The following is a 22,050-nucleotide window of genomic DNA, read 5'->3' on the forward strand; positions in this document are numbered from 1 at the left end:
CTAGAGCAACACGGATAGTTGTTTAATGGAGTACTGAATGAAAACAGCAGGAAGGGGAACAAGAGGAAGGAAGGAAGGAAGTTTCACCTAGTTTTAGGCGTATTTCCTAGAAATTCGTACACACACCGGACAGCACAGACGCAAACCTGAACTCTACTCAGGCTGCTCCCTTCCCTTCGAGAAGGTACCTTCTCCAAGGACCCTCTGTGATACCGCTCCTTGCCGCCCATCCATGCCCAGGGTTGGCGATTAGGCCTGCCCAGCTCCCGCTCTGAGAGTTAACGAGTAAAAACAATACAGATCTGTTCAAACATGCTTTTTTTTTTTTTTTTTTTTTGCAGTACGCGGGCCTCTCACTGTTGCGGCCTCTCCCGCTGCGGAGCACAGGCTCCGGACGCGCAGGCTCAGCGGCCATGGCTCACAGGCCCAGCCGCTCCGCGGCATGTGGGAGCTTCCCGGGCCGGGGCACGAACCCGTGTCCCCTGCATCGGCAGGCGGACTCTCAACCACTGCACCACCAAGGAAGCCCTAACATGCCTCTTAAAAAGCATGCCACTTCCCAAGCAGGATCGGGAGAAACCAGGCTAAGAAACGAAACAAATGACCAAACAGAAAAGAAAATACTCTAGCTAGTGTCCAGGTAACTCAGGTGCCCTTGCTCCTAGGTGACTTCCAGGGTCTTTGGGCTTCCTGGGTGTCATCACCCCCCTGATACCATATGGTCAGCTGACAGAGCATTCTGGCCGGCGGAACAGTCACAGGCTTTGATAAAGACTAATACGAGTTATCTGTTTTAAACATAGTAGTGTGTATATGTCAATCCCCAAACTCCCACTTAATCCCTCCCCTCACCTTTCCCCTTTGGTAACCATAAGTTTGTTTTCTAAATCTGTGAGTCTTAAAACGAACAATTGTTTTCATTTTATTTTTAAATTGATTGTATAGCACAGGGGACTCTGCTCAGTATTCTGTAATAACCTAAATGGGAAAAGAATTTGAAAAAGAATAGAGGGACTTCCCTGGCGGTCCGGTGGTTAAGACTTCACCTTCCAGTGCAGGGGGTGTGGGTTCAATCCCTGGTCAGGGAGCTAAGATCCCACATGCCTTGGGGCCAAACCACCAAAGCATAAAACAGGAGCGATACTGTAACAAATTCAATAAAGACTTTGAAATGGTCCACATCAAAACCACATCTTTAACAAAGAAAAGAATAGATACATATAACCGAATCACTTTGCTGTACACCTGAAACTAACACGACATTGCCACTCTACCCCAATATTAAATAAACATTTTTTTAAAAGACTAATACGAGAGGTTCCCCGTCACTATTGTCTTGTGAGTTTTGCTTATGGCAATTCTGCCCATGCTCTGGCCCTTGCCACAGACGAGACAGTCTACAGATTAACAGTGTTGAGACCCAATGATGGGCCATGGCAACAGGATGCCTGGGGCCAGGATGTCTCCTATACTGCATCAGGAACCACCCACCTTTGCTGGATTCAGGGCCGTCCCCCAGACATTTCCCAAGGTCCTACTGTTTAGAACTTGACTTACTCATTTCACTTTTCTAGCCAAGATCAAAATCTGCTTGCCTCTGAACTGAGACTCAGTAAGAATGCCAGGCCATTTTTTCTTTCTAGCAACATTTAACCAACCAAATCATTTAGAAAGATTTACTTGGGATAATTTCTTCACATTTTCTAGCCTTTTTTGGGAACAACATTCGTCACATTGTGGGCACTTAATAAAGAGTTACTGGCTGTTTATGCCCGATTTCGATTATTTTCCCATTTTCTATGTCTGTCTCCATTCAACTTTGCCAATGAACCTCTTCCCCAAAAGCGCTGTGATTTCACTGCTCAGCCCTATCATCACACGTTCCCTGCCTTCCTTCCACCCTCGAGATAATCTGGAAATAATATACTGTTTTGTTTAACTTTGTTTCCCTTGCTATCCCGGTATGACTTTTCCTGATGCTTGGTGATACACGTAAGGGTTGACCATCTACGTCCTCTATCGATGTTGGATCTGGATAAATTTCATTACTTGGTGTCATTTGGCCCAACGTAACAATAAGCACCTATGAACAAGAAGGTTAAACCTGAAGAAGATAACAAGTACCAGAATCTCTTAGAAGAAAACGACGTGCCTCTTGGAGGTGTAAAAACCATTGAGGAGGAACCAATGTTAAAATTTCCTAAGTTCATACGTACATATGTACGGTATGAGTCACCCTCTTCTAAATTTGCAAAAGTTCCAATGTGCACTCAACTTCTTAAATAAGAATTATCTCGATGCCCTGTACCTTGTAGACTTAGCTTTTTCAGTTTCTTTCCTTCCACCTCCTAGAGCTGGATATACCTACTGATTTGTCTACTGACTGATGTGACCAGGATTTTAAATCAAGGTGATGCTGTTCAATTGTCCATAAGACACACATGCGCCTTGTAGATCAGTGGCTGTTTGCATGCGTACGGCTGTGAAATAACCCCCCTTCTCTCTTTAAAGCCGAAGAGGGTCTCCTGCCTGGCCCACACGCTGCTAGCCTACCTACAGACTCAAGCCCACCCTCACCTGTCACCATCCTTACACTTCTTTGGTTCTGACCCCCAGATCCCGGGCCAGGAGCATCTAGTCTTCTGAAAGCATATCTGGTGGAAAGAGGGGATAGGAAGAAAGAGAGGAGACGATGCAAGGAGAGAGGGAAAGGAAGCCCCTCACCATTCCCCTTCTCTGACCCCCACTTCAGTGCTGTCCTCAGTAGCAGCCAGAGGAAGAGAGGGGAGGCAAATAGGAAAGAGAGCTGCACCCACAGAGGAACTCCTTTGAGCCCCATTCTCTGCAGCCTCATCTGCCTGCCCCTCGCTTACACCTCTGGAGCCCAGCCAGGCCCAACCCCGGGACCCCCCAACCAGTGTTGGGGCATGAAAGTGCCCACCGCCCCTCTGCCAGGGAAGATGTCCTCGGGCCCTCAATGCAAACCTCCCAGCACAATCTGCAAATGACCTTTTGGAACAAAGTGCTTTGTATTGTAAATAGGTGCTATTAATATTCCTCCTTAACTTCCGGTATGCATCTTTTTATACTTTCATTCATCTATTACGTATAGCTATTTGAGTTCATCAGTGTTCTTATTTACATTTGAAGACAGGCTCCATCATTTTAACCATATTCCTGCTTTTAAAAACCAACTGTCTTTTCTATCTACATTTTTATAATAACACTTGGATAATTTTCTTGTTAATGTTCTTACTATTACAAATGTTCAAATTACCATATATATATATGTATATATAAAACACAGTGATCTTCATATATATGAAATTTACATATAAGAGGTTATGTATATTACATATATTTTTTATATATATAATATATATTACATTATACATGTACAAAAAATGACACAGAAAGACTGGAAGAAGGTACTAAAATGTTAACTATAGGAGTAGAATTATGGAGTACTTTGAAGTCCTTTCTACTTTCTGTGGTTTCCAATGTTCTTGTTAATACACATGTCACTTTTCTACTTGGAAAAATAAAAATAATAAATATTTTAATATATGAATGTCTGTTAACGATGAAATTCTGGTTGAAACAAATAAAACCAGGGCACTTTTAGAAACAAAATTTTCCAAATTTGGATTTTCAGAAACAGAGTTATCTATTACTATTACAATGCTTTTAAATATGACAGGAATTTAGAAACTGTCAGAGTAGTAGAAACCCATAATTAAAAGACAAAAGAAAAGTTATCTTTCCAGGGATTATCTGTAGTAGGAAAAAAATCTAGCTAATTCTTAGAAAAACAAACCCTTGTCTAGATAGATCTCTCAAGTAATAGGAAGTGTCGGTTGGTGAAGTCTTACATCTTGGTGAATTTCCTGATTTAAAGATACATGTACATTTTCATCATTTCTGAAGCGTATATGTTTCTAACTCAAAATCACGAGGGTTCCCATCCTGCCTGGTTATACCTGTTTGCAGCAGAGCTATGTTTGCAGCAGAGCTGTGTTTGCAGCAAATGGTGAGAATGGGAGTGAGCAGAAGAGAATTAGGAGAGCTGGTCCCTAGTCTAGCAACGGGACCAAGGACCCTGCCGCTGTGGGTTTGTCACTTACCCGCCCAGAGCCCCAGCTTCCTCACCTGAAAACTGAGTCCACTGTACTAAACATCTTGGTGTGTTGCTGTGAATCCCACACCTGTTCCAGGGAACCATCTGAACTGGTGACCGTGGTGTGTGGCCATAACTTCTCTGTCCCTCTCCCTGAGGAGTACACTGTTCTACGGGAGAGTGCAGAGGCACTGGGAGCAGATAGTACCCTCAACAAGCTTTGGGAAAACGCTTCAAAGCACAGAAGAGCCACAGAGGGCAACCATATCATGTGATACGAGGGGCTTTGACAGATGCAAAAGGAGAGACTAGAGAGAGGGAAATGTCCTTGGAGGAGACATTTATTGGTCTCCTTTCCCAAAGTCATGGGCAGTTGAAGGAATAAAGTGACGGCATTACACAAAGGAGTCCCCATTAAGACCAGCGATGCGCTAGGGCTGGTCATGGTGTTTGGGGAAGCTAAGACAGAGAGGTGGCTGGTGAAGCCCCCTGGTGAAGATCTTAAAGAGGCCTGCTCAGGTATAAACTATTATAAAGAGAACGGATAAACAACAAGGTCCTACTGTATAGCACAGAGAACTATATTTAACATCCCGTGATAAACCATAATGGAAAAGAATATGAAAAAGAATGTATACTGTACAGCAGAAATTAACACATTGTAAATCAACTATACTTCAATAAAATAAATTTTTAAAAAATAAATTAAATAAAATAAAATTTTTTAAAAAAGAGGCCCACCCAGAACATCGGCCCAGTTCCTGTTTCCTCTCAGTGATGCAGAGGGACCGTGGGACATGATAAGAGTCTCTGGTTCATGGGCGGGTGAAAAGCCATAGCTGCTGTTGGGTCCTCAGACGCCCTACTAAAATATTGTGATAGGAAAGCTGCTAGTAGAGAGATCCGGGATGTAGGTGGTATGTATTTTCCCAGGTGCAGGATGGGATTAGAGCAAAGAGAAACGTGAAACCTTTCAATAGAGCACACTGGGCTGGTCATGGCAGGGACATCTCCAACCAAAGGGTTAAAAGGTTGCTATTATGTCTACAGAGCAAGACAAATCCCCTAACAACTGAGATCCTGTAGAGGGATCAGATGTACATTAGGACCTGGGGATGTCAACAATCATCTTTCAAAGGAGAAATAAAGTGCTCATAAACCAACTTCCCTCACTCACATTTCCTGAATGTCTAATCCAGAGGCCTAATTGGTGAGCCTTTTCACAGTGCCTGTCTCCATGCCCTTTTGACTTTCCTTTTGTTTGTTTAAAGATGTCTTGAATAATCTTCCTAAGGTTTTCTCTGACAGAATCAACAGGATCAAGTAACAATCTCACAGGCTAAGGGACAGAACGATTTGGTTGAACAGATAACAAAAGCTTCATCAAGGAAACCAAAAATTACTTCGGTGGAACAATGGTTCTAAATTCATTCTAAATGAATTCTTATGGATTTCTTTTTATGTATGTGACAAAGCAGACAGTCTGGGGTTTTTGCTTCCTGTCTAGTAAAGTGAAAAATAATTAATGATCACACAAAAGTTTATTTATTAATATTACAAATTTTATGGAAAATAGATTGCTACTTTGAGACTGGACCACAATTATTTTTTCAGTGGTATTCTAAAATTTCAAGGAAAGAGAACTCATAAAGCTTTCAGAAATGGGCACCCACTGGTTCTAAGGGTGGTAGTGGGCTTTGTCTTTAGAAAGGCTCTTGTTTTATCCTTGGTTAGGCCTCTTTCTTGTAGAATAAAAGGCAGATACACAGTGTCTTCACTTGGCATGAAGGTAAAAATCTCTGGAAAGGAAAAGGTACATTCCTACAGAAATAAATAAATAAGGAAAAGGTACATTTCTATAGGAAACGAACCAACATTTTTCTCCTGTGAAGAAACTGGCCCTTTGGTCTAGGACGCCTGAAGACAGGTTTTCGGAGGTGATAAGATTTATGCTCAATTTATATGTATTTTAATGGGGGAGGGGGAAGCAAATTCCTAAGCAATGTCCGTAGAGTTTCACTCTTTTGCGATGATAATGTAGCATCTGAGATGAAAATGTCTACAGGGATGTATAACCAAATGGTTGACAGAGAATATCCTCAAGGGTGAGACTACGAAGGTCTTATTTTACATCTTTCTGTAAAATCTTCAATTTCTGCCCACTGGACTGTGCATCTTAAGGCCCAGTGTGCCTCTGAGCCTGGGCCATTGGGCCACTTGGGTGACAGAGGTGACCAGGTCCAACAAGGACCCAGGAAGGTGAGCCTGCTGTCCTGAGAGCCCGATCGCTGCAGTTGAGAAAATGCTCTGAGCGCTGGGAACAGTCCAGACCCCAGGTGGCCTTGGGAATGTACTAACTAAGGCAGGAGCAACTATGAACTAGATTTTGGAAGAAATATGCAGTTTAGGGAAGAAGTAAGAATGGAGCATAGCTCAAAAGACACAGCTCATCTATTTCCCACACACCTCTGCCTGCTGGACACATGCTCTCAGACAGGATAAATTTGGGGATGGTTCCCCCATGCCTCACTAAGGAAAGATGGAGGGAAAGGTGGGTGATGAATGAACGCCTGGGCTGTGTCAACTGAAAAGAAAAAGCACAACGTGAGAGTTGTGAGTTAAGTTTTATTTGGGGCAAAATGAGGACCATAGCCCCGGAGACAGCCTCTCAGAGAGCTCCGAGAAACTGCTCCAAAGGGGTGGGGGGGAAGGTCAGTGTTATATAGGGTCTTAGTGAAGGGGGGCGCGCACACATGCTTTCACAAAGGCTTGCTGCTGGTCGCGAGGAACAGATTCACCGCGAATGATTTTAGTGCTTTTCTAGATATGAGAAGATGCAAGAATTAGGCTCATAAAATCCTCTCCTGCTCTGTAATAACCTATATGGGAAAAGAATCTAAAAAAGAGTGGCTATATGTACAAGTATAACTGATTCACCGCGCTGTACAGCAGCAAGTAACACGACATTGTAAATCAACTCTACTCCAATAAAAAATTTTTTAAAAAAAGATTCACACCTCCCCCCCCCCAAAAAAAAAATTCCTCTCCTGAAAATATCTAACTATCTAAAGGCCTGTTCTGCCGGTTTTTCCCAGAGCACAGGGCGCCTCCTTCCTGATCTCCACCCTGAGCCCCTTTCAGGGGGTGTGGAAGGTCAGCAGCTGCAGCGATGTGTGGCTTAGTCCTTTTAGAGGCAGGTGGCAACTGCCAGGTTGTAGCTGGCAGCTGGCTGAAGTCACAGGCATTATGAATGAGACACAATATTAATTATCAGCTGCTGGAGCAGGAGAGCTCAGGGCAGCAATCCCTCCAGCCTGCACTTGATGTCTATATTATTTCTAGCTCAGCACCTGAATTGAGTTGCTTTCCAATTTGAATTTGAGTTTTCTCTTTCCCAGTCACCGCAAACCCTTTGGAGAAGCTGACGTTTTCAGAGCGAATGATTCATGTTCGAGTTCTTAAAAACATAGTTGCTTTTATACTCTAGGTGACTTTTGGCAGCCAGACATCTTAGCATGTATTTTGCTTGTATTTTGCTATGATGATTCTGAAGTTGAAAAATGTTTTTCTATACTTTCCGACTTAGGAGTTCATCGATAAGAAAATCTGCTCAGTATGACTTTGTTTCTTCCTTAATGAAAAGGTTCTTCTTGAATGAAAAGTTTATTCTCTGTGTTGCTGGCTTGCGACTGTCCCATCCCTGGCTAAGCATAGAACACGTCAGTAATCTAAACCACTGTTTGGAGAGATGTGAGCGAGGAATAGCAAGCATGGTAAAAGAAATTTCTTGAAATTTAAATATGTTGGGTTGACTATCATGAATTTCTGTTGATTTCTAGTTATAGGAAAGATTATTTCCCCTCCCAGGACACATTCAAATACAAGTGCCGTATTTATGGAAAGACATTGCCTTGATTTAACATAACAAATACCTTACAATGTACAAATTTTGTAAATTCATTATTTTCCAGACCTGGTTATCTGATCACTTGTATCAACATTTAGAGGCCAAGAGCAAGTCTTATAAAAGGAAATGGAGGAGGGCTTGCATTAACTGGACCATGTGATGCAAGCATGATTATTTTTTTATTATTGAACTATAGTTGATTTACAATATTGTGTTAGTTTCAGGTGTACAGCAAAGTGATTCAGTTATATATATATTCAGATTCTTTTCCATTACAGGTTATTACAAGATATTGAATACAGTTCCCTGTGCTATACAGTAGGTCCTTGTTCGTTATCTATTTATATATAGTAGTGTGTGTCTGTTAATCCCATACTCCTGATTTATCCCTCCTCCCTTTCCCCTTTGGTAAACATAAGTTTGTTTTCTATGTCTGTGAGTCTGTTTCTGTTCTGTAAATAGATTCATTTGCATTTTTTTTTTTAGATTCCACATATAAGTGATAATCATATAATATTCGTCTGTCTCTGTCTGACTTACTTAGTATGATAAATCTCTAGGTCCACCCATGGCAATATTTCATTTTTTTATGGCTGAGAAATATTCCATTATGTATATACATCTTCTTTATCCATTCGTCTGTTGATGAACACTTAGGTTGCTTCTGTCTCTTGGCTATTGTACATAGTGCTGCAGTGACCACTGAGGTGCATGTATCTTTTTGAATTAGAGTTTTCATCTTTTCCAGGTATATGCCCAGGAGCGGGATTGCAGGCTTACATGGCAACTTTATTGTTAGGTTTTTAAGGAACCTCCATACTGTTCTCCATAGTGGCTGTACCAATTACATTCCCACCAACAGTGCAGGAGGACTCCCCTTTTCTCCACACCCACTTATGATTTGTAGACTTTTTAATGATAGCCATTCTGACAGGTTTGAGCTGAAGCTGTAGTTCTGATTTGCATTTCTCTAATAATTAGCAATGTTGAGCATCTTTTTATGTCAGGCGTGATTTTTAGTGAAAGCAGACTTTTCCTAAAATAGCTTGTCATTGTCCCTTTTCTCTGACTTAATTTCCTTGATTTCGGAATGGGATAAATGCAACTGAATGAAGAAAATAATCTAATAGAGAGTCATGTTTCACTCGTTGTTGTTGTCATTGTTATTTTTCAGCGTTATCTCAAACTTTGCCACCTGAGAACCTAAGTCCAATGCTTACAGAAGAAAGCACTATTCCATCTAGCCAAGGCTCAACAGATGATTATACTGTGGTTATGCAGCCAGCTGAAAATGAAGCAACCACGGATGGACCATCTGCCCTCTCCCCCAGGAGACCAGTCAGTCCAGGAACCAGACGTCAGCAATGTCACCGACCTGGATGACATGATGGCTGCTCAGAGACCAGCGGTGCCACTGAGGAAACACCAACAGACCCACCTGGGAGTTCCATTGCCTCTAAGCACACTCTGCTCCCTGACTTTAGGTAGCGACTCCTGGTTGACATTCCAGATTTGTTTTGATCACCCTATTTGTGTCGGTTTTTCCCTCTTCATTCATGTACCTTTTACAATCCACCAGTCTGCTTGGCTCCCACCCTACCATCCTTGATAAATATGGAAACAAAACAACCACTCTGCTGTGGTCCAGCCATCACCTCACTCGGTTCTCAGAAATTCAAAAATCAGTAGGACTTATTAGCCTCTCCCATTTGATTTTCTTCCTGCAGAATTTTCTTTAGAGCTGTAACCTTGCTCTACTGTCACATTTTTGTCTTTTGAAACAATGTTCTACGTTCTAGAAATCATGCAGGCAGAATATATGTTCCCTATCTCCAATACACATTGTGCAAAACTGAAAGAGAAAAGGGACACAGCAGAGAATGCATGGGCACCCTTTTAGGGGGTAGAAGTAAACTGACTTTCTGGGCCTTACTCACACTATGCCCATTTGTTTTTCTTTTATAGACTAGGATCACGAGAATCTTCAACAGAAGAAATACCAAGAGGGCTAGAATCTCACCAGATGGTGGCATTAATAATGGAACAAACTAGAACTGATGACAGAGACATCAAGTCTGAAAATGACACAAAGAATATAAATACTGTGAGATGGCTCCCCCCTCCCAAATTCTGCCTCTTGCCAAATAGCTTCATTTCTTCCACATTATCCGTGGTAAAATACGGAACACAGAGTCACGCGTCACGTCCAAAAATGCTCTGCTAGTGACATTGTAGGGTTCACTCCTTTTTGTCATACATGACTTTAAATAATAAATTGATGGTTATTAAAATCACAGGACATTTAATAGGAGCTTATTTTACTTGCATCACCACTTTGATTCAAAAAAGGATTTAAGGTGAGAATGAAAAAGGGTAAATGAAGGCCAGAACTTTACCTACAATCAGAACTGAAGTAGATCGCTAGGAATGAATGCCGTGTAGTTCCCCTTGCCCCACCTGGGTGACTCTAATGTGTGTGGCATCTCTCCTCTCCCGCCGCCATCTAACCCACGCACTCCCCTGTGGTTGGGCAGACGTAAAACTCAGAATTTAGTTAGCAGATGGCAAGCTGCACACGTGTAGAGGCACAGTCTTGAATCTGGAGACCGAGATCCAGTTGTACATCTTTGTTCACCATCAGCATTGTAACTCCCCTGACCCACATACAACTTTCCTGCCCACAAAAGTCCCAACTTCCCCCCGACTCCACGCTCCCCACCCCCGAAGACCCACAGACATACAGGAAAGGTCTCCCAAGTCCGTGTACTCTTCAACACAGACACTGAAAATGACCCTAAAATTGTTAGGATCCCCTAACAATACCTACCCTGTTCTGGAAGCTGTGTGGTCGTGCAGTGCCATTGCCAAGGTCCTCTACTTGCCATGTCTGAATTATTGCCAGAATGATGACCAGGAGTTCAGGAAAGGGGAGTAATTATTTTAGGATTCAAACAAAAATCAGAAGGAATTGGAATTCTCAAAATGAAACGTAGCTGAGGTGCAAAGTAATAAAGGGTCGAATGATGCAAAAGAAAGGGTTCCAAAAGTTTGGGTGTGTGCGTGCACACACACGTGTGTGTTTAGCATATGTAGTATATATAATATAAATGTATAAATTATTCCAAAAAGAAATCATCAGCATGAAAATTCAAAGCAATCATATGTAAAATATACAAAAAGTATGACAACTAGCAAGAACTGTTGGTTACTAGGCCTTATTATGTGTCAGATTCTGCTTTAAATGCTGTCCATACAGTGTCTTATTTCATTTTAATCCTCATAACAACCCTGTAAAACAGATACTATTCTTATTTTGCAGATAAGGAAACTAAAGCTTGGTGCGGTTAAGTCACTTGCTCAGGGTTCACGCCAAGAGTAGCAAAATGAGGAATCAAATCAGGGCCTGCCTGCCTCCCAGGTGAGGTCTGACCATTACCTTGTGCTGCCTCCCAGTGGCAAGAGCTGGTAATTACCAAACATGAATTCTAGCTGTTCCTCCTTCATTTCTCTAAAACTGTTTCTACCTATGAGATGAGATGGGTTGGGCAAAAATGATCTCCAAAGTCCATTTTTTACCCAGCATTCTTCATTGCACCAGATTTGCAAAAATATGTCCACGTATCATATCGATTCTTAAGTATCCTGACTTCATGACCAAATTGATGCCGATTTATTCAGCCCGGAATTTATAAATTACACATTATGACTAATTTGTGTCACCTTTGCATTCTCGGCACTGGGAACAGTTGTCTTTCACACCAGAGGGCCTCAGAAACGACTAGCACATCCTCAGGGACCTATGTAAGACCATTAAGCCACCTCCACACTTGTCTTTTTTGGAAAAAGGAAAGAAAAACTGGGGGAAAAATGGAGCTAATGGAGCTAGAATTGAAGTTAAAGATAATTTATTGAGTTCACTCTCTTTGTTTTATAAGTGATTAAATTAGGCCCAGAGACGACATTTTTGTTATATCGATATTGGTATTACCAGTATTATAATTACTACTGTCATCATTTTCATTTTCTAAGGGTCCTACTGGCTGAGAATTCTTCCTTCTTTATTCACTGTGAAATATCCCAGGAGAAGAAGTGTCAGAGGCTCTTGTCTTTTTTTTCTGAGCTGGAGATTTAGGAACCACAGCCCTCTGCCCTCTTTTAGTCCCCACTCCACACACACACACACACACACACACACACACACACACACACACACACACACACACACACACACACACACACACACACACACACACACACAACTCATTCAGGAATTCCACCCTTAATCTTTAGATTATGGACAATTATTTTCCTTAGTGTATACAGTTTTGAGAAAAAGTTACTTACAAAAATTTGGGGTGGGGGGACTTCCCCGGTGGCGCAGTGGTTAAGAATCCACCTGCCAATGCAGGGGTCACAGGTTCGAGCCCTGGTCCAGGACGATCACACATGCCGCGGAACAACTAAGCCCCTGCACCACAACTACTGAGCCTGCACTCTAGAGCCCATGAGCCACAACTACTGAGTGCGTGTGCCGCAAAAAAAAAAAAAAAAAAGAATAATACATCTTGACCAAATGGGGGTTATTCCAGAAATAAAGGACTAGTTTAGCATATGAAAGCCAATGTAATTAATGACATTAACAAAATAAATGAGAAAAAACAATAAATGAGAAAAATGAGCAAAATTCAAATAAACCTACAAACAGACTATTGATAATTAAGAAATTTATCAAGGGTCCTGGATCACTATACAAAAATCAGTTGTATTTCTATATGAGAGTGACAAACAAGCAGAAAATAAAATTTAGAATTACTGTTTACCATAGCATCAAAACATAACATATCTCTAAATAATCTAATGAAAGATGTATAAAATGTCTGCACTGAAAACTGCAAAGCATTAATGGGAATTTTTTTAATAGACTTAAGTAAATAGAAGGGTATACCCTAATCATTGACTGGAAAATTCAATGTTGTTAAGATATCAGTTCTCCGAAAATTGATTTATAAATTCAGGGCAATTCCAATAAAATCCTAATCGTTTTTCGTTTTTGTTGGGGAGCTGGGTAGAAATGGATAAGCTGATTCTAAGATTTATATGGAAGTGCAAAGGACCTAAAATGCCCAAGGAAATACTGAAGAAGTAGAACAAAGCTAGTGCATTTAATCCACTAGATATAAAACATACTAAAAAACCACAGATATTAAGACAATGCAGTACTGTTACTAGAATACACAAAGAGACCAATATAATAGAAATAAGAGTTCAGAACAGATGCACAAGTCTCCTGCATCTCATTTGTGAGGGAAAAACTCCACTGCAATTCAGTGGGAAAAGGTACATGGGGCTGGGTCAGTTGGACAGTTATACAGAAAAAACAAACAAACTTGGACCCCCTACCTTATACCAACCTAAATATAAAAGTTGAGGCAACTTATAAAAGAAATATAGGAGAATAATACAGGAGAATATCGTCATAAGAGTAGGCAAATATTTCTTAAACATGCAACAAAAACTACTAATAAAAAATAAAATATAATTAAATTGGACATCATTAACAGAACATGCATTCATGAAACAACACCACAAGACAGTGAAAAAGAAAACCACAGAATGAGGGTTGATATGTGCAATACATGCTTTAACAACAGACTCATATTCAGAATATATAAAGAATTCCTACAAATTAATAAGGAGACACAGACAAGCCAATTAAATGACAGGCAAAACACTTGAACTTTACCATAGAAGAATATTAAAGTGGCCAAAATTAAGCACAAAAGTTGCTCAATATCATCAGTAAGAAGAATTACAAGTTAAAAGTACAATGAGATAACACTTTCCATTCAGTAGAATGGCTAAGACAGAAAGACTGAAAATACTGGGTGTTTGATAGTAATGTGGTATAACTAAAACACTTACAGTGTTTCTAATAGTGTCAATGTGTATAACCACTTTGGAAAAATGCTTGGTGGTACTCTGCAAAACTAAACATGCATATACTCTGCAACCCAGCAATTCCTCTTCTAGGTATATACCTAATAGAAATGAGTGCATATGTCCTATAAAATACACATAAAACATTCATAGCAACTTTATGCATAATAACTAAAGGCTGGAAACAACAAATTTTCATCAATATTACAATGAAAGTAAGTCTTGTGTCCATACAATAGAGCCCTAGAGAAATGAAAGATAACTACTACTACACGCAACAATATTAATGAATCCTGAGGAAAAAATATTGAGTAACAGAGGCAGAAACAAAAGAATACATAATGTATTACTCCATTTATATAGAATGCAAAACAAATAAGACCTATCCAGGTCAGAATAATGGTTACTTCTAAGGGTAATGTTTCTGATTGGAAAGAATAATTAAATAAGCAATTGGAGATATTAAATAACATCTCAGAAAACAGATAAACAATAAGACGAAAATAAGAACTGACCAAATTCGGTTAAGAATTTGAGATAAAACACAAAACATCTCAGAAATAAAGATTAAATTACTAGGTGCCTAAGGGAGAATAGGATGACCAAAAAAATGTCATAAGGGACATCACAAATAGAAATCACAAGTAGGAATGAGAAAAGCCAAGAAAGCGGAAGCAGAGAGACAAGAATGCAAATCAAATCTAACACAAATATAAGTAGAATACCTGAAGAAGAAAAATGAAATACAAGAACTAGAATACGTAAAACTATAATTTAAGAAAGCTTTTCTGAAAAATAGAAGTACCGAATCTACATATTAAAAAGGTATAGCACATATATGAAAACAGACTCCAAGTCATAACCAAAGAAATTATTATAATTTATAGAAAAAATCTTCTGAACCTCCAGGGAAAATGACCAAATCACTTACCAAAGCAAGAAAATCAAGTTGGCATCAGGTTTCTTGACAGTAACATTTACTACCGCAGGAATATAATGGAGAAACATCTACAATAAAACAAGAAAAGCAAGTGTGAAATGAGGCTTTTATATCCAAGCAACCTTCCTTCACATATCAAAGCTACAGAAAAATAGTTTTGAACATGCAAAAACTCAGGGGATATGACCCATGAGCTCCTTTTGAGGAAGCTCATACTTGGAAAAACTGGTAAAAGGAAATTAGTAGTGAGCATTAAATATATTTAACTGAAGATCTAAGACTAAAACAAAGGTGAGAATAAGGGTGAAAGAACAGTATGTAAACATTAAACCACCTGACAAAGTAAAAACAGCACAACTTAAGAAGGAGAAAAAAAGAAAGGAAAAAGTATGATTACTTCCTTGATTTACTTGTAAATAAGTGTTGGGAAACAGATTATATCATTTCAAGCTAAAAAGTAAAATAACAAGAGCCAAATAGCAGAAGGAGGGAGAGAGGGGAGAAAGGATGGAAAGGAGGGGAGGGGAAGGGGAGGAGAACTGAGGGGAGGGGACAGGGGAGACAAGGAAGAAGGGGAGGAAGGAATGAAGGAAGGAAAAAAACATGAAATGAATAAAAATGGGTTTCTATTGGGGTGGAGGGAAATTATGTGAGAGACAGAGATAGAAACAATATTTTTCTGATGACATATTTATATAGTTTTCACTTTTGAACCACATAAATTTACATATTTTAAAGAATAAAATTAATTTTTAAAACTCTAAAATCAATAGTAAACTGATACTAGTGAACCTAACTAGATATGTAATTAGTAACATAACACTGCAAGGAAAAAAAATAGTTACATGACTCTAAAACAGTACTTTAACCATATGTCTTTAATAGGCTATAAGGACAAGAATTACAAAGAAATATTCACATTTATTTAGTGACTTTATTATAATCAGTAATAATAGAATTTTGAAATTTTTAATGTATATTGTAGCATAAGTCAAATAAGCAATCTTGTTAGGAAGAAAAGATCTTCAGAGCAGGAGAAAAGAGTTTGAAATTAATATTAAGTAAAATCTTATAATGTTGATTTAATTTGATGACATCAATATAATTACTTTGAAATACGTAAACATTTTCATCTTTATGCTTTGAAAGTGCCCAGGAGAAATGATGCCCTGGCCATCAGAATATTGTTTTGAAATGCCATTGGTTATTAAAGGTTCCTTGAAGAAATAGCTGATTCCAGGTCTCTGGTAAAATAGTACAGGTAATTTTGAGACATCTCGTTCTGCCAGAAAGCAAGAAAATGAAGATAATGTAATTACATAAAAAGACACAGGGAAGTCAAAAGGGTTCCTACTGGCCAAAGTTTGAACAACTTAAGCATCAAAAAGCATAATAAAAGGGCAACATGAGAAATCCTGTGGTGATGGATATGTTCTATATTTTACTATGCTATTGTACTATAGTTTTGCAAGATGTTACTACAGTATTGGGGGAACTGTGTAAAGGGTACATGGATTCTGTCTGTATTATTTCTTACAACAGCACATGAATCTATAATGATCTCAAAATTTAAATTTTTATTTAAAAAAGAATAATAAAAATAAGAATAGAGCAGAAATCAATGACAGTGAAAACAGGAAATCAACAGAGAAAAGTCAGTAAAACCAAAATCTGATTCTTTGAAAAGATCAACAAAATCAATCCCTCCAGGCAGGGTAACTAAGAAAAAATGGAGGAGTTCACAAATTAATATCAGAGATGAAAGAGGAGACATTACTACAGAACCCATGGACATAAAGGTAAGAAATGAACACAGTGAACAACTCTATGCCACAAATGTGATAACCCAGATGAAACAGAGTATTCCTTGAAAGATACAGTCTGTCAAAATTCTCACAAGAAGAACAGATAACATGTATAGGCATATATATATAAAATAAATTGCTTCAAGAATTAATAACCTTCCAAAACAGAAAACACCCAGCCCAGATGGGTTTACTGGTGAATTCTATCAAACACTGACGGAATAAATTATGCTAATTCTCTACAATCTTTCAGAGGATAGAAGCAGATGGAACAATTCCTAACTCATTATATGAGGCCACCTTTATCCTAATACCAAACAAAGACAAAGACATTATAAGGAAGGAAAACTGCAAACCAATATTTCTCATGAACACAAATGCAAATATCCTCCAAAAAATTAGCAAATTGAGTCCAACAACATCTAAAAAGAATTACACACAATGACCAAGTGGGATTTATCCCAGGTGTGCAAGGCTTGTTCACCATTCAAAAATCAATTAATATAATCTATCAATACACTAAAAAAGAAAAATCATATGGTTATATCAATAAGTGCAGAAAAAGCACTTAACAAAATCTAACACCCATTTATGATAAAAACTCTCAGTAAACTAGGAACAGAGGGAAGCTTTCTCAACTTGATAAAGAAGAGCCAAAAAATCCCACAGCAAACATCATAGTTAATAATGAGAAACTCAAAATGTTCCCACTAAGATCAGGAACAAGCCAAGGATATATCCTCTTCTTTTCAATGTCATACTGGAAGTCCTAGCTCATGCAGTAAAATAAGAAAAGGTAATAAAAGGTATACAGACTGGGAAGGAAGAAATAAAACTGTCCTGTTTCTCAGATGACATGATCATCTATGTAGAATATTTGAAAGGATTAGCAAAAAAAAAAAAATCTCCTGGAAATAATAAATGATTATAGCAAGACATCAGGATACACTTTAATATACAAAAGTCATTCACTTTCTTATATATCATCAATGAACAAGTAGAATTTGAAATTAAAAACAATACCATTTACATTAGCACCCACCAAAATTAAACACTCAGGTATAAATCTAACAAAATATGCATAAGATCTATATGAGGAAAACTACAAAACTGACGAATGAAATCAAAGATCTAAATAAATGGAGGGATGTTCCATATTTATAGATAGGAAGACTCAATATTGTCAAGGTATCAGTTTATCTCAACTTGATCTATAGATTTAATGCAATCTCATTCAAAATCCCAGCAAGTTATTTTGCATATATCAACAATCAATTCTAAAGTTTATATAGAGAGGCAAAAGATCTAGAATAGACAACAAAATATTAAAGAAGAATAAAGTTGGAGGACTGAAACTACCTGACTTCAACACTTATTATAAAGCTACAGTAGGGCTTCCCTGGTGGCGCAGTGTTTGAGAGTTTGCCTGCCGATGCAGGGGACACAGGTTCGTGACCCGGGTCGGGAAGATCCCACATGCCGCGGAGTGGCTAGGCCCGTGAGCCATGGCTGCTGAGCCTGCGCGTCTGGAGCCTGTGCTCCGCAACGGGAGAGGCCACAACAGTGAGTGGCCCACGTACCGCAAAAAAAAAAAAAGCTACAGTGATCAAAACAGTGTAGTATTCACAAAGCAAAAACCTAGACTAGATACACAAATGATAAAGAGAAAGGAATCTAAGCACACTACTACAGAAAATCAACCAATCACAAAGGAAGAGAGCAAAGAAAGAAGAAAGGAAAGAGGAATTACAGTCAGAAAAATTAACAAAATGGAAATAGTTAAGTCCATACCTAATAATAATTACTTTAAATATAAATGTACTAAACTCTCCAATTAAAATATATACAGTGGCTGAATGGATAAAAGCAAACAAACAGAAAATCAAGACCAAACTATTTGCTGTCTACAGGAGACACAGTTCAGCTTTAAGTACACACAGAGATTGAAAGTAAAGACATGGAAAAATATATTCCATGCCAATGGAAATGAAAGAAAGCAAGGGTAGCTATACTCATAAAAGACAAAATAAACTTTAAGCCAAAGACTGTAAAAAGATACAAAGAAAATCATTATATAATGATAATGATATCAAGAGGACATGACATTTGCAAATATTTATGCACCCAACATAGGGTCACCTAAACATACAAAGCAAATATTAATGGACCTGAAGGGAGAACCAATCACACTCTTTGGTATCTGCCAAAAAGAGTTGAAAATTTATGTCCATACAAAAACCCACACATGGATGTTTATAGCAGCTCAGTTCATAATTGCCAAAAGTGGTAAGCAATGAAGAGGGCCTTCTCTAGATGAATGGATAAACTGTGGTATATCCAGACAATGGAATATTATTCAGCATTGAAAAGAAACCCGCTATCAACTCATGAAAAGACAGGGAGGAACCTTATATGCCTAATACTATGTGAAAGGAGCCAGTCTGAAAAGCCTGGATGATTCCAATTATATAACATTCTGGAAAAGGCAAAGCTATGTAAGCAGTAAAAAGATCAATGGTTGCCAAGAGTTTGGGGGAGGTTGGAAGGAGGAATGAATAGGTGAGGCACAGAGGATTTTTAGGGCACTGAAAACACTCTTTGATACCATAATGATGAGTACATGTCATGATACATTTGTCCAAACTCATAAAATGTGCAACACCAAGAGTGAACAGTAATATGAACTATGGACTTTGGGCAATTATGACATGTCACTGTAGGTTCATTAATTGTAGCAGATGTACCACACTGGTGGGGGATGATAATGGGGCGGCTGTGCGTATGGAGTTCAGAGAGTATGTTAATCCTGGAACAACACAGGTTTGAACTGCACAGGTCCACTTATATGCAGATTTTTTTCAATAAATAGGAACTGCAGTACTACACCATCTGCAATCGGTTGAATCCTTGGATGTGGAACTGCCTATACAGAGTGCTGACTATAAAGTTATACGTACATTTTTGATTGCTTGGGGCTCAGCACCCAAACCCCTGCATTGTTCAAGGGTCAGCCAGCTATGGGAAATCTCCGTACTTTATTGATCTCTGTATCTTTACCCTCTCAATTTTGCTGTGAACCTAAAATTTCTCTAAAAAAACATGAAGTCTTAGTGAAACTGATCAGGACCCTGTGGGGCTCCTGGGCACAAAAGTCTTTCCATATCCCCTGCACAAGTCCTTCCATGTCCCCTGTTTCTTATTTGTATGAAGTAGGCTTCCTTCAGCCTCCGTGACCTTCCCTAATTTCCAAAGGGCAGGTTCAAATAGTTGTCAATCAGAGTAGTGAGGGGTTGAGGAGACAAGGGAGGAGCAGTCAAGAAACAAGAGTGCAGCCTTGGGGCAGGGTCCTGGTTCCCCTCAAGGGATACTTAATACTACCTCAAGGATACCTTTGGAACAGGGTCCTGGTTCCTCCTCAAGGGATTACCTAACACTACCTCAAGGATACCTTTGGGACAGGGTCCTGGTTCCTCCTCAAGGGATACCTAACACTACCTCAAGGATACCTTTGGGACAGGGTCCTGGTTCCTCCTCAAGGGATACCTAACACTACCTCAAGGATACCTTTGGGACAGGGTCCTGGTTCCTCCTCAAGGAATACCTAACACTACCTCAAGGATACCTAACACTATCTTTGAGCTCTTCTGCAGAACTAAACCCCCCACCAAATGGAAGATGTTACCTACTTAATGAAGCATTCTTCATTCCAGAGAGAAGGTCACAGAAGCCCATCACAAAACCACCTGAAGCCAGATGACCTCTGGATTGAAGGAATGCAGGCCTTGCAAGCACCCTGATCCTTATCAGCAGCCCTGCTCCTTGACTATAATACTCCCCACAAACCCCCCTGGCTTGGGACACACTGTTTTGAGGGCATTAGCCCGCCTTTGCCTGGAAAAGCAATAAAGTTATTCCTTTCTACTTCATCCAAACTCTGTCTCCGAAATTCAATTTGGTGCCGGCATACAGAGGCGAATTTTCGGTATCATTAGTAAAAAATAAAATAAAATGAAATAAATTATTGTAACAAAAAAGAAGTGTAATTGATCTGGGCACATTTAAATATATAATAATTCATGAGTCCAATATGGTACTCACAAAATAGAATCTCCCTCCAAAAATTTCATTGCTGTTACTGAAGGTGACTATTATACCAATCCCATACTCTGAAAACCATTAATTAGAGAAAAGGAATTAAGGATACCCTGACATTCAAGAAGAAACTATATTTCAGAGCAACAAAATCGCCCCAGCTCATAGGGAAAGCTTTTCGGTACCCTTATAGAAGAATGATACCTAATAAGTGTAAAGGAAATGGTAGAAGTGGGAAAATCACCATTTTGTCACTCTGAACGAAATAACTGATTCAAGGTTATAATGATTAATGCATGCTAAAATCATTAGGTGAAAGGACAATGGGGAACTGAATATTCACATAGTGCAAAAGTATTATTTCATAGTTAATTTACTAGTCCCAAGGGGAAAAACATCACTTTACAATGGAAAGTTCTGGCTGTCACCACTTTATTCAAAGGGACAATACTTAACATTACTAACAGTGGAACAACCAGATATGATATGACCCCTGGTGTAATGCACATGAAGAATACAGTAGCACCTATAAAATATTTAATCCAGCTTTTAGATCTCATTTCCAGTTTACAGGAAATAAAATTTACCACCGGAAACAATTAGACAAATCAAGAATATAGGATATCCTGTAAGACAACAGTCCTGGTATCTTCAAAAGCCAAAGTCATGAAAGAGTGAGATTATGTGTTAAATCAAAATAGAATTATGAAATATTAAAGCCAAAAGTAACGCCTAGTGTTTGACTGGATCCTCGTTAGACAGAACCCCTGACATCAGAATATGAACTGGGCATTAGATGATGTTCAGAATTATTGCTAATTTTCTTAGGTGTGCTCATGGAATCATGGTTGTGCAAAAAAATGTTCTTTCTGGAACTGAATACTGAGGGAGGTATAGGTAAAAACATCATGGTGTCTGTAATTTATTTTAAAATATTTCAGCAAAAGAAAAACTTAAATAGGGCAAAATAATAACACCTGTTTAACTGAGGTGATGGGTGTATGAACGCTCATACTCTATTCTAATTGTTTTTCTGTACATTTGAAAACTGTATGTATTGCTTCTCTCCCATTTTGTCTATTCTTCCTTTTGGGGACAAAAAACCATAATGGCAGTTAGAAATATTTCCTAATACACGAAAGGAAAAGCCAACTCCAGTGGCTTAAATAAATCGGGGTTTTATATTTTCTCTCAGCAAGAAGTCCTGAGGGAAGCTGACGTCAGCACCAAAGTCTGTGACGTTCCCTCGGCC

The 22,050-nt window shown here is 39.0% G+C and overlaps 1 protein-coding gene across 2 annotated transcripts in view; it reads right to left on the bottom strand.

The window, feature by feature from the left end:
* C8H7orf25 (chromosome 8 C7orf25 homolog) overlaps positions 1-22,050 on the bottom strand; it is a 198,965-nt gene that overhangs the window by 169,875 nt on the left and 7,040 nt on the right. For both annotated transcript variants that reach the window (XR_009542067.1, XR_009542066.1), the window contains exon 2: positions 14,893-14,969. The gene's annotated coding sequence lies outside the window, so the exon portion shown is untranslated. The remainder of the gene's footprint in view (positions 1-14,892; positions 14,970-22,050) is intronic.

This window comes from Lagenorhynchus albirostris, chromosome 8 (genome assembly GCF_949774975.1).
Source record: "Lagenorhynchus albirostris chromosome 8, mLagAlb1.1, whole genome shotgun sequence".
Classification (NCBI taxonomy): domain Eukaryota; kingdom Metazoa; phylum Chordata; class Mammalia; order Artiodactyla; family Delphinidae; genus Lagenorhynchus; species Lagenorhynchus albirostris.